Genomic DNA, 10,711 nt, shown 5'->3' on the forward strand with positions numbered 1-10,711 from the left:
GGCTGTTTGCTGACTAAAAAGGTAAGGTGTCGTTTGGATGATATACAGATGTATGAACCCAGAGCCTCTTGGGGCGCTTGAGAGTGTTTTAGTGTTTTCCTTGCTGAGATAAAACATGACCTAAGCCGGGCAGTGTGCTGCATACACACCTTTAATCCCAGCACTCAGGAGGCAGAGGAGGCAGCCGAATCTCAGTCCTAGGCCAGACTGGTCTAGAGAATGAGTTTCAAGACAGCCATGGCTACACAGAGAAACCCTGTCTTGAAAAAACATAAAACCCATCATGACCAGAGCATCTTCTGGAGGAATAGGTGTATCCTATCATTTACCTCTCTGGTTACACCCCATCACTGCAGGAAATCGGCAGAAGCCAGGAGGCAGAAACTGAAGCAGAAGGCCATGGAGGAAAGCTGTTTACTGCTTGCTCAGCTTGTTTCCTCAGGGCGTCCAAGACCACCAGGCTGGGGGTGGGATGGTCTACGCTGTTAGTCCCAGGGTGAGCTGAGCCCTTCCCACCAATCACCAGGAAAGTACTACATTCTTGCCTGCAGGCAAATTTTACACATTCTCCATTGAGAGACCCTCCTCCCAAATGACTGTATCGTGTGACAAGGTGACAAAACTAACACAGTGGGCCATTCTTACTGCAAGGAGTATCTCCGTCAAATTTACATGAGGCTTACGGTCAAAGGTGTAGGTGACACCAACACATTCAACACACCTGACTTGGCCAGTGCTTCTCTCTGGACAAGTGACAGGAGCCAGGTGACGCAGGGAATCTGGATCCTCTGGCTGAGGTCCAAGGTGTTGGGTTCTGCCCTGGCCATCTGGGAGACCCATGGAGCCAAGGAGTAGAGTGGAGATGTCCAAAAGTGGCTAAAACAGAATGAGATGTGGATTGAACCTGTGACTCCAGCACTCCAGAGGCTTGGGACAGGGGAATCTCAAATTCCAGCAGAGTCTGAAACAGCCAGATGTGTGGTGGCGAACACCTGCTTGTAATCCCAGCACTTGGGAGGTGGAGGCAGGGGGATCAGGGATTCAAATCACCCTTAAGGATAGCCTGGGCTACCTGAGATCTGTTCCACACACTCCACACACACAACAAAAACCCAACTAAGTGAAAACACGGTTTTGTTCTGCATTGGAGGGTTCTTAATGTCTGACTCACCCACTATTCCTTCCCTGTTTGCATGTGTTGCGTGTTTGCCTGCATGTATGGCTGCGTACTGTGCATGTAGTGCTGGCCCTAGGAGGCCAGAAGAGGGTGTTGAGCCCTGGAAAGGCGGTACAGATGTGAGCCAGCTGTAGGTGCTGGGGAAGGAGCCTGGGTCCCCTTCAAGAGCAGCAAGTGCCCTTTACCGTGGAGCCGTCTCTCCAGTCCTTCTTTGTAGCGAGAATTCTGGAATGTTAGTTTCTTAAAAAAACAAACACAGAAATAGAAGACTGTGTTTTTGCTTTAATCCCAGGTGTTGGTCTATGGGGCTGTTTCACAGCAGCTGACCAGGATTTGCCTCGTGCTCTAGCAGAAGCATGGTTTTGCCAGCTTCAGATAGCTTCTGCCATTGTGTGACATTAGCTTTATGCATGCTGGGAGAGTATTCTGCCAACTGAGCCCAGCCGCAGCCCCGTTTCCTTTCTTATTTGTTTATTTATTTTATTTTGGTTTTTCCAGACAAGGTTTCTCTGGGTAGCCTTGGCTGTCCTGGGTTTTTTGTTTGTTTGTTTGTTTTTTCATTTATTTATTTACTTACTTATTAAGACAGAGTCTCTCTTACGGAGTCCAGACTATCCTGGAACTTGCTCTGTTGACCATGCTGGCCTTGAACTCACAGAGATCTGCCTGGCTCGTCAGTGCTGGGATTAAAGGCATGCACTACCACCACCCTGAAATTTCTTTTCATCTTTAAAATATCAGTATTGCTTGTTTTATTTTGTGTCTGTCCCTCTAAGCCCCCACCCCAACTCTCTCCCTGCTGGAAAACCTAGGGCCTTGAGCATGCTTTGGCAATAGGCAAGCTGCAACCATATCCTTGTCTAGTTTTATACAGTCACACACTGCTTAAGAATTGGAGAGATGGCTCAGCGGTTAAGAGCACTGTCTGCTCCTCCTAACGGACTTGAGTTCAATTCCCAACACCCACATGGCAGCTCACAACTGTCTGTAACTCCTATTCCAAGGGACCCTCACACATGCAGATGAAACACCAAAGCACATAAAATAAAAATAAATGTTTAAAAAAAAAAGAATTAAGGGTGTCAGGCTGGAGCGCTGGTGCAATGGTTAAATGGTTACAGAGGGCCTGAGTTCAATTCCCAGAGGTCCACAACCACCCATCACTCTGGCTCTAGGAGATGGGAGGCCCCTTCTGGCCTCCCAGGCAGCAGGCATGTGTGTGGAGCACAGACACACATACAGACAAAGCATAGCACACATAAAGTGAAAGAATAGAGAAGGGAACACTGGACAACAAATTACTAGGAGATTGTCTTCTTCTTCTTCTTCTTCTTCTTCTTCTTCTTCTTCTTCTTCTTCTTCTTCTTCTTCTCCCGTTGTTTGTGCCAGCCTTACAGAGTGCCATCGCCCAAACCTAAAAATCACCTGCCAGCCGTGTTCATCCCGTGTCGCAACCCTCTATGTGTGAGTGTACTAAATGTCATGGGAGGGGTCGTAACATGTACGCCTAAACAGAGAACAAGACCAGTGAAGACGCCAGACAAGCTAGTAGGTAAAAATAAATGATCACCAGCGCACTTTCAGGACAGTCTGAGACAGAACCCATTCTACAGGCTGCATCTCTGCAGAGGGGTCCAGGGAGGGGTCCAGCGCCCTGCCTCTGCGTGGATAGTCCAGCTGGTGACAAGAGTTCTGGAGAACCTCATCTCTGCCAGCTCCCAGAACTGCCCTTCTCTGCCGGGGATCCGGGTTATTTACTCCTTCATGGTTCTCTTCTCCTCCTCTTCCTCCTCTTCTTCCTCCACCTTCTTCCTCCGCCTTCTTCCTCTTCTTCCTTCTTTTCTTCCTCCTCCTTCTTTCCTTCCCCCTCCTCCTCCGTTCTATTTTCCTCTCTCCCTCCTTCCTTTTCTTTTCTTTTTTTTTGAAACAAGCCTTCATTATGTGGTGCGGGTTGGTCTTGAATTTCTGCTGCCCCTGCTACAGCCCTGTAGCTCTGTCACGGCATCTCTCTCTATTTTAATTACTTACCTAATTAATTAACCAATCAATCAGAGAGAGAGAGTGTGGCCTGTGTGTGGAGGAGAGGTCGAGGACAGCCGTTGGCAGTAGCTGGTTCTCTACCGCGGTGTGCCTGGGTACTGGAAGGTTGCTGGGTGTGACAGCACGCTCCTTCACCCTCGGAAAAGCGTTTTTGTTGTCTCCTTGTTTTCGACAGGGCCTCTCTTCAGAGCCCTGGCTGTCCTGGAACTCACTCTGTCGACCATGCTGCCCTCAGACTCAGAGATCTACCTGCCTCTCCCTCTTGAACGCTGGGATTAAAGGCGGGTGCCACCTGCCTGGCATTTGTGGGGTGTTTGTTCGTTCGTTCATTTGTTTGTTTGGGACAGTGCTTTACTACCTACCCTTGGTTGGCCTGAAACTTGCTATGGAGACCAGGCTGGCCTTCAACTCAGAGATTCACCTGTCTCTCTCTCTTTTGAGTGCTGACATTAAAGGTGTATGTCATCATGCTTGACCTCTCGGGTTGTTTTGTCTTGAGGGTTTTGTTTTTGTCTTGTTCTGTTTTTTAACTATACTCTTTGGTGCCCAACCCCATTTCCACTTTGTGTCCCTGTCAGTGGCAGCAGAGATGGGCTGAGGGGGGGATCCTTAGGTTAAGTTCTCTGTGGAGGTCAGCAGGGGGCTCCATTCTCTGTGTTTGTGAAGGTGTATGCCAGAGGCAGTGTGGGGAGAGAGGCAGTTCGGGGAGATCAGCTGTGACCGCCAGGCTGCCTGGAGCCCTCCTGCCGCCTATTCTTGAAGGTATGAAGTCTGCGGAATGGGCTTTAGACCCTGGAGATACAGCGCGTTGTGGGCTGCCGTGTAGGTTCTGGGAATCGAACCCGGGTCCTCTGAGAGAAGAAGCGGTCTTAACCACTGAGCCAACTCCCTTGATGAGATGGTTCCTGAAGGGCCCCGGCCAGCGTGTTTTTGGCCCTAGTAGTGTGCACCTAGACATATTTCATGCACATCTGCTCTGTGATAGGAGGGGTTGCTCTAGGAACGTCACCGTCCCTGTGGGTGGAAAGCGGGGCCTGCGGGGGTACTTCCCGAGGGAATGGTTAGGGTAACCGAAGAAGGGGGAACGCAAGGGTTGCTGGGTCAGCAGCTGTGCGGCAGGAGGCGTAGTCCTAGTTCAGTTTCTCTGCTGTCTGAGACGCGGTCTGGCTGTGATCACCGGCAGATGTCATTACACCCAGCCTGAATCAGGAAGTTCAACCCTGCCTCCCCTCTTCCCTCTCTTCCCAGTGCCACAGAGGGAGCCCAACGTCCTGTTCATGCTTGGCAAATGCTCTACCCCCAAGTTATGCCCTCAGCCCGGAAGTGTTTTTTTTTTTGACACTCCCCCCATAGCCCTTGGACTTTCATATTAATGGTCACAATAGGCCCCCTCAGAGCCGGGACCCTGGAGGAAGACATATGTCCCCAAGACTGAGTAGCCTCCCCAGCACTGTGGTTAGGCGGTCAGTAAATGTTGCTGACAAGGACACTTGGAGGGGGTTGCTATGAGAGGGATGGGGCCCTGAGTGAGTGTGGGGGGACGGAGCCGTGAGCTTTTAGCCCAGCCTGTTTTCAGGCTGTTCTTCCTTATTCCAGGCTCCAGCTGGCATTTTTATGTTCTTTTTTTTTTCTTAATTCCGTTCAAATTTCATAACCTTTCAATTGTACATCAAAGCAATCCAGTCTTTATCTTATCCTTCTTTTTTTTTATTAATTTATTTATTATGTATACTATGTTCTACCTTCATGTACACCTGCAGGCCAGAAGAGGGCACCAGATCTCATTATAGATGGTTGTGAGCCACCATGTGGTTGCTGGGAATTGAACTCAGGACCTTTGGAAGAACAGCCAGTGCTCTTTATCTGTGAGCCATCTCTCCAGCCCTATCTTACCCTTCTTTTATTGCTTTGTTGTTGTTGTTGTTTTTCAAGACAGGCTTTCTCTGTGTATTCCTGGCTGTCCTGGAACTCGCTCTGTAGACCGGGCTGGCCTCGAACTCAGAGATCCACCTGCTCCTGCCTCCTGTGTGCTGGGATTAAAGGTGTGCGCCACCACCACCCGGCTTATTTCATTTTTTATTTTAAGCAATTTCCTCTTAAGTTTGAAGAGTCAAAAGGGAATGAGACCTTTGCTGCCTGTCTCCAAGGGACCTCAGCCATGCGCAAGGAGAAATAGTTTCAGGTGAGTACTTATGATCTGACCACGGCAAAGATATCATCTATCAACAAAAAGTGAGCTGGCCTGTTTAGAAACAGCAAACATTTCATAGAGCCCCATCAACCCCTATCAGGAGGATCATCAAAACTACAAGCTAAAAGAAGCACAGAGGAAGATACCAATCTACTTTTTGTGGTTTAATATTTTTCCCTGATTTCTATCAAGCAAGTTAAGACTGCTGTTTTCTTTCTTTTTTCTTTCTTTCTTTCTTTCTTTCTTTCTTTCTTTCTTTCTTTCTTTTTTTTTCTTTTTTTTTTCTGTGTGAAGCCCCAGGGCTCCTTGAGAACACAGGGATGTGACCTTGTTTCTGGGGCAGATGATGAGAATGAAGGGGTTTTTCATGGTGTCTGTTCTTTCCCCCGGGGCTGGAAAAGTCCTTTGTCCAGGAAGTATTAATAACATACAATACCAGCAACTGAGTTATTTTTTCACTTTAGTGTTGTTGTTGTTTTTTTTTTTTTTTGAGATTACAATATAATTACATCATTTCTCCTTTCTATTTCCTTCCTCCAAATTCTCCCATATACCCCTCCTTGTTCTCTTTCAAATTCATGGCCTCTTTTTTTCCGTAATTGTTGTCACAAACATATATGTCTGTAATAGATGTTCCTAACTCCTTAAACGCAGCCTGCTCAGCCTGTGCGGTGGTACCTGTTTGTGTGACTGACCCTTTGGTCTTGATTGGATAAGCAGGTGGTGCGCACTACCCTGGGGAGGGCTGTCCCTCCTGTTCTCAGCATTGCTCATTGTTCTTCGTCTAGGGTTGAGGCCTCCTGAGCTTTCCTGGTCCACAAGTGTGCGTGTCCTGGTGTCATCCTTGTTCTGTTTATGTTTAGGCAGCCATATTGGGGAGGAGGGTAAAAAAAACAGCAAGGCTATCTGGGAAATCATACTATGAAGCATCTAGTTAAAAGTAGCTGTCACAGGGGCTGGAGAGATGGCTCAGCAGTCAAGAGTACTGGATGCTCTTCTAAAGGTGGTGCATGCCTTTAATCCCAGCCCTGCAGTTCGAGGCCAGCCTGGGCTTCAAAGCAAGTACAGGACAGCCAAGGCTACACAACCAACCAAACAAAACTCTGTGCTTACAAATACATAAACAGCTTAAATGAAATGTTCTCATCTGGGCTGACAGTGTTCCCTCCAAGAGCCAAAGACAACCTAACAAAACCCCCAACTCCGGGCATGAGAAGCCCCTTCTGTTGTTAGTCGGGGTTGGCTCAGAGACTCCCAGAACATTTTAGGCTCTGGGTGTCGACCTCGGTTGCCCTCCCAGGCAGAAGGAAGGTAAGTTCCTGCTGCTGAAGACACAGGTCCCAGAGGCCCTGGGGACCCAACATCCTCTTCTCCCATGCACACATGGGGAATGCATTCACACAAGCATACAAACCTATACAAGAGTAAGAGGAAATAATTCTTTAAAAAGAATCTGAACTAAGCCTGAGCTTTGGACCCTGGTTTGGCGTGTTAGCAGGTGTGTGAATGCAGATCAGTGCTTGCCATCTCTCTCCTCCTCCCTGCTAGCACGTGGTCCTTTTCTCTTCGTCCAGCCACATTCTCTGTTTTCAGACAGGGTCTTCCTGTGTATCCTCAGCGACTGAAACTTGACATTCAGACTAGGCTGGCCTCAAATTCATAGAAATCTGACTCCTGAGTGCTGGGATCACATCAGTTTCCCTTCTAAGGCCGGTCCCAGGAAACTGGGGGCCAAGCATAGAGCCTATACCTCTTTCTTTCGGCTACTTTCTCAGACTTGGGCGTGTACCTGTGAATGCGTGTTTTTGTTTATGTCAGTTCTGTCACCAGCTGCTGCTGCTTCCTGTTGAATGCTAAATTACAAATGACACTTTCGTGGCTTTGCTGGGCTTGGGGTGTGGCTCTTTCAGTGAGCAGGCGCTCACTAGACACTTCGACTGAAGATGGAAGCCCTTTGGCATGGTGAAGATCTCTTAGGATGTGTCTCTGATCATTTCCTTCTTCTGTTTCCTCAGTTCTCTCTTGCCCTTGCATTTATGGATTATCTCCTGGATGTACCTGCTGTGTGTCTGTAAAGAAGATGGTGAAGTCAGAGGACAAACTTCAGGAATGGATTCTTTCCTTCCACTGTGGAATCCTGGGATGGAACTCAGACTTGTGGGTTTGTTTTCAGTTTTGGCCACCTTTGCACTCACATTTCCCTTCCTGCTTGGCAGAGCTCTAGACAACAAAATCAGATAGGTGACAACATAGCTGTGCTGGGTAGCAGAGAAATGACTACAAGGTGACTGGAGCCCATGAACGATGCCAGGAGCTGCCTCCTTGCCACTGCTTAACATGTTCCATTAAGAGACGTAATCTGAAGCTAGACATGATGGTGCTCGCCTTTAATCCCAGCACTCCTGAGGCAGGAGCAGGCCTGTGAGTTAGAAGCCAGCCTGGGCTATACAGCAAGTTCCAGGACAGCCAGGGCTACACAGAGAAACTCTCTCCCCAAAAACCCAAAACAAACACAGTGTGTGTGTGTGTGTGTGTGTGTGTGTGTGTGTGTGTGTGTGGTGGTGGTGGTGAGGTAATCTGGTTTGTTTTCAAGGCCACAACCTTATTGACAGTGGGGGTTTACCTGAGATAATAGAGATAATGTAGCCTCCTCCCCCCACCATCTCTGTTTTCTCTTTTTTGTTTGTCTTATTTCTCTGTGTAGAAATAAGGAGGATTCTGGGCTGCAGAATCCTCCTCCACAGGGGCACTGAGGGCAAGCATGTGGCAGGGGAGTCCCTGCTCAGAGGCCCCGAGAAGCCATTCCATGAATCTGTGAAAATGAAGCCTGGATTGCGCTGGAGACTATGAGATGTTGGAGGTGCCAGAGCCATGGGCTGCCTGTGAGGAGAGCTGCACACAGGGAGTGGAACCAGCCCGAGAGACAGCGGTGTGCAGCCAAACCGCTCGACTTCACACACACGGAACCACAAGATTTGGAGTTGGTTGCTGTTAATTTATATGTAGGGTCTAATGATGTGTGTGTTAGCCTATAATCATTACGATTATCTAACCCGCTATTATAATCAATAGAGGATACAGACTCCTCATGGATTTTATAATTGCCTTAAAACACCTTGGGCTGGGCAGGTAATTCCAGCTGTGCTATTTCACTTCCCCCTTCCCTATCAATTGCCATCCGCTTTAACCATCTCTAATTGGGCTGCCTCCCACCCGTAATTCCATAAATACTCGCTTGTTCTACATCTGGATCGCTCCTTTCCAAGCCAGTCTTGGAATTCTTCCTCCTGGTCCATGTGGTTCCTTTCCCGCCTAACCCATCCATAGTGGCTTCCTTCTTCCTTCCTCCTCTTCCTGTCTCTCCTTCCTACCATCCTCTCCTGTCCCCCAAAGCCACACCTTGGCCCCACCTCCGCATCCACCATGCACAGGCACGTCACATTTTATAGGTTAAACAGAGAAGCAAAGTTTTTACAAAGTTTTGGGGTAAGCAGGCTTTGGGGGGAAGTGATTAACGTTAGAATAGATAGCACCACACCACCCCTCAACAGGAGTTTGTCCTACTCAGTTCTAGAATCTTGCTTTGGTCCAGTTTTTGTCTTGCTAAGTGCTAATTCCTTCCTTTTGGATCGGCGATGTGTATTCCGTGCTGTTGTATGTACAAAGCATGTAATTTGCTTTTGATTTTACAGAGGGTTACAGTTAACAGATTGCCTTGAGTCTCAGAGGTTATCTTGGACTTTGGACATTTTTTGTTGTTGTTGTTTTTGTTGTTGTTGTTTTTCTAAATAAGGTTTCTCTGTGTAACAGTCCTGGCTATCCCAGAACTCCCTCTGTAGACCAGGCTGGCCTCAAACTCACAGAGATCCACCTACCTCTGCTTCGTCCTCCCAAGTGCTGGGATTGAAGGTGTGCACCACCACCACTGCCTGGCTTGATTTTGGACTTTTAAACATTGCTAAGACTGAAAGACTGCGGACTTTTGAAGTTGGACAGAATGAATTTTGCATTCTGATGTGGCCACAAGCCTGTGGGGACCAGAAAGTAAAATGTTCGTGGGCTCATAAGTTTGAATACTTGGTCCCCGGTTGGTGGAACTGTTTGGGAAGGACCGGGAGGCGTGGTCACGTTGTAGGCGATGTATCGCTTGAGGCAGGCTTTGAGGTTTCTGAAAGACCTGTGTCATCTGCAGCGGTTGTGCCTGCCCCCCTGCTGGAGGGTCACATTCTGTTTCCTGCCCTGTTCTTCTGCTCTGCCACCGTGGATTCTAACCCTCTGAAACTATAAGCGCGATTAAACACTTTCTTTCGTAAGTTGCCTTGGTCATGCTGTTTTGTAAGGGAAGTTTTGGTCTCTTTGTAAGCTCAGTTATGTTATGTAAATATGTTTTTGTTTTAATCCAAAGCGTGGCATTTTAGTTGGGCTCTAGTTTGTCCACACCCGTTAACGTGCGGGGTGTGACCTTTGCCAGCTGGTAACGGCCCCCCCCATGTGCCTCACGGAGGGGGGGTCTAAGACTCTGAGAGCATAAATATGAGAGCCAAGAACGAGAAGAGGAGGTGTGTGTGATGGTGTTCCGTGTTGGCGTGTGGCGTGGAGCAGTTTGGAGAGCCCAGACACCAGAGAGAGTGTGGCAATTTGGAGCAGACAGAAACTCTTCAGGGTGCAGCAGCGTGGAGGAGCCTGCTAGCTGAGTCTGCGGTTGGTGGAGACTGGTAGGGACCCCTAAAAGAGCCCTTGGCCCTAACTAGCAGGGAGAAGTAAACAGTCTGGGCCTCCTCTCCCCACTAACCTTTTCTCTCCCCTACTTAAGGTTGGGGGGTTGGTGGAAGGGAGGCAGAGGCCTAAACATCCCAAATAGAGTAAAGAAAAAGAGTGCCACCAGCGGCGCTCCGCTAGTGTCCTGTCACAGCCATGGAAAAGTAACTAACGCAGGAGCCAGGCTTGAATACTCTCCCTCAGGACACCCGCCTTGCCTTTGAAGGTCTCATACACGCACACATGCATTTTTAAAAATATTCGTCTTTATCTCGTGTGTCTGCGTGTTCGCCTGCACGAATGTCTGAGCGCCGTGTGCACGCGGTGCTCACGGAGGCCGGAATGACACAGCAAGCCCAGGACGGCCAAGGCTGCGCAGGAAAACCCTCTCTCGGGAAACACAAACCTCAGGTCCTCATGCCCCAGCGGGCAGTGCCTCCCCACTGCCCTGTGCCTAGCCCTGTAGCCCCTGCCATCGCTTCAGAGTAAGCCCCTTTACTACGTTCTCCAAAAATATCAGATTTTTCTGTTTTTCCCTTATTTTA

This window comes from Meriones unguiculatus, chromosome 14, assembly GCF_030254825.1.
Source record: "Meriones unguiculatus strain TT.TT164.6M chromosome 14, Bangor_MerUng_6.1, whole genome shotgun sequence".
Classification (NCBI taxonomy): domain Eukaryota; kingdom Metazoa; phylum Chordata; class Mammalia; order Rodentia; family Muridae; genus Meriones; species Meriones unguiculatus.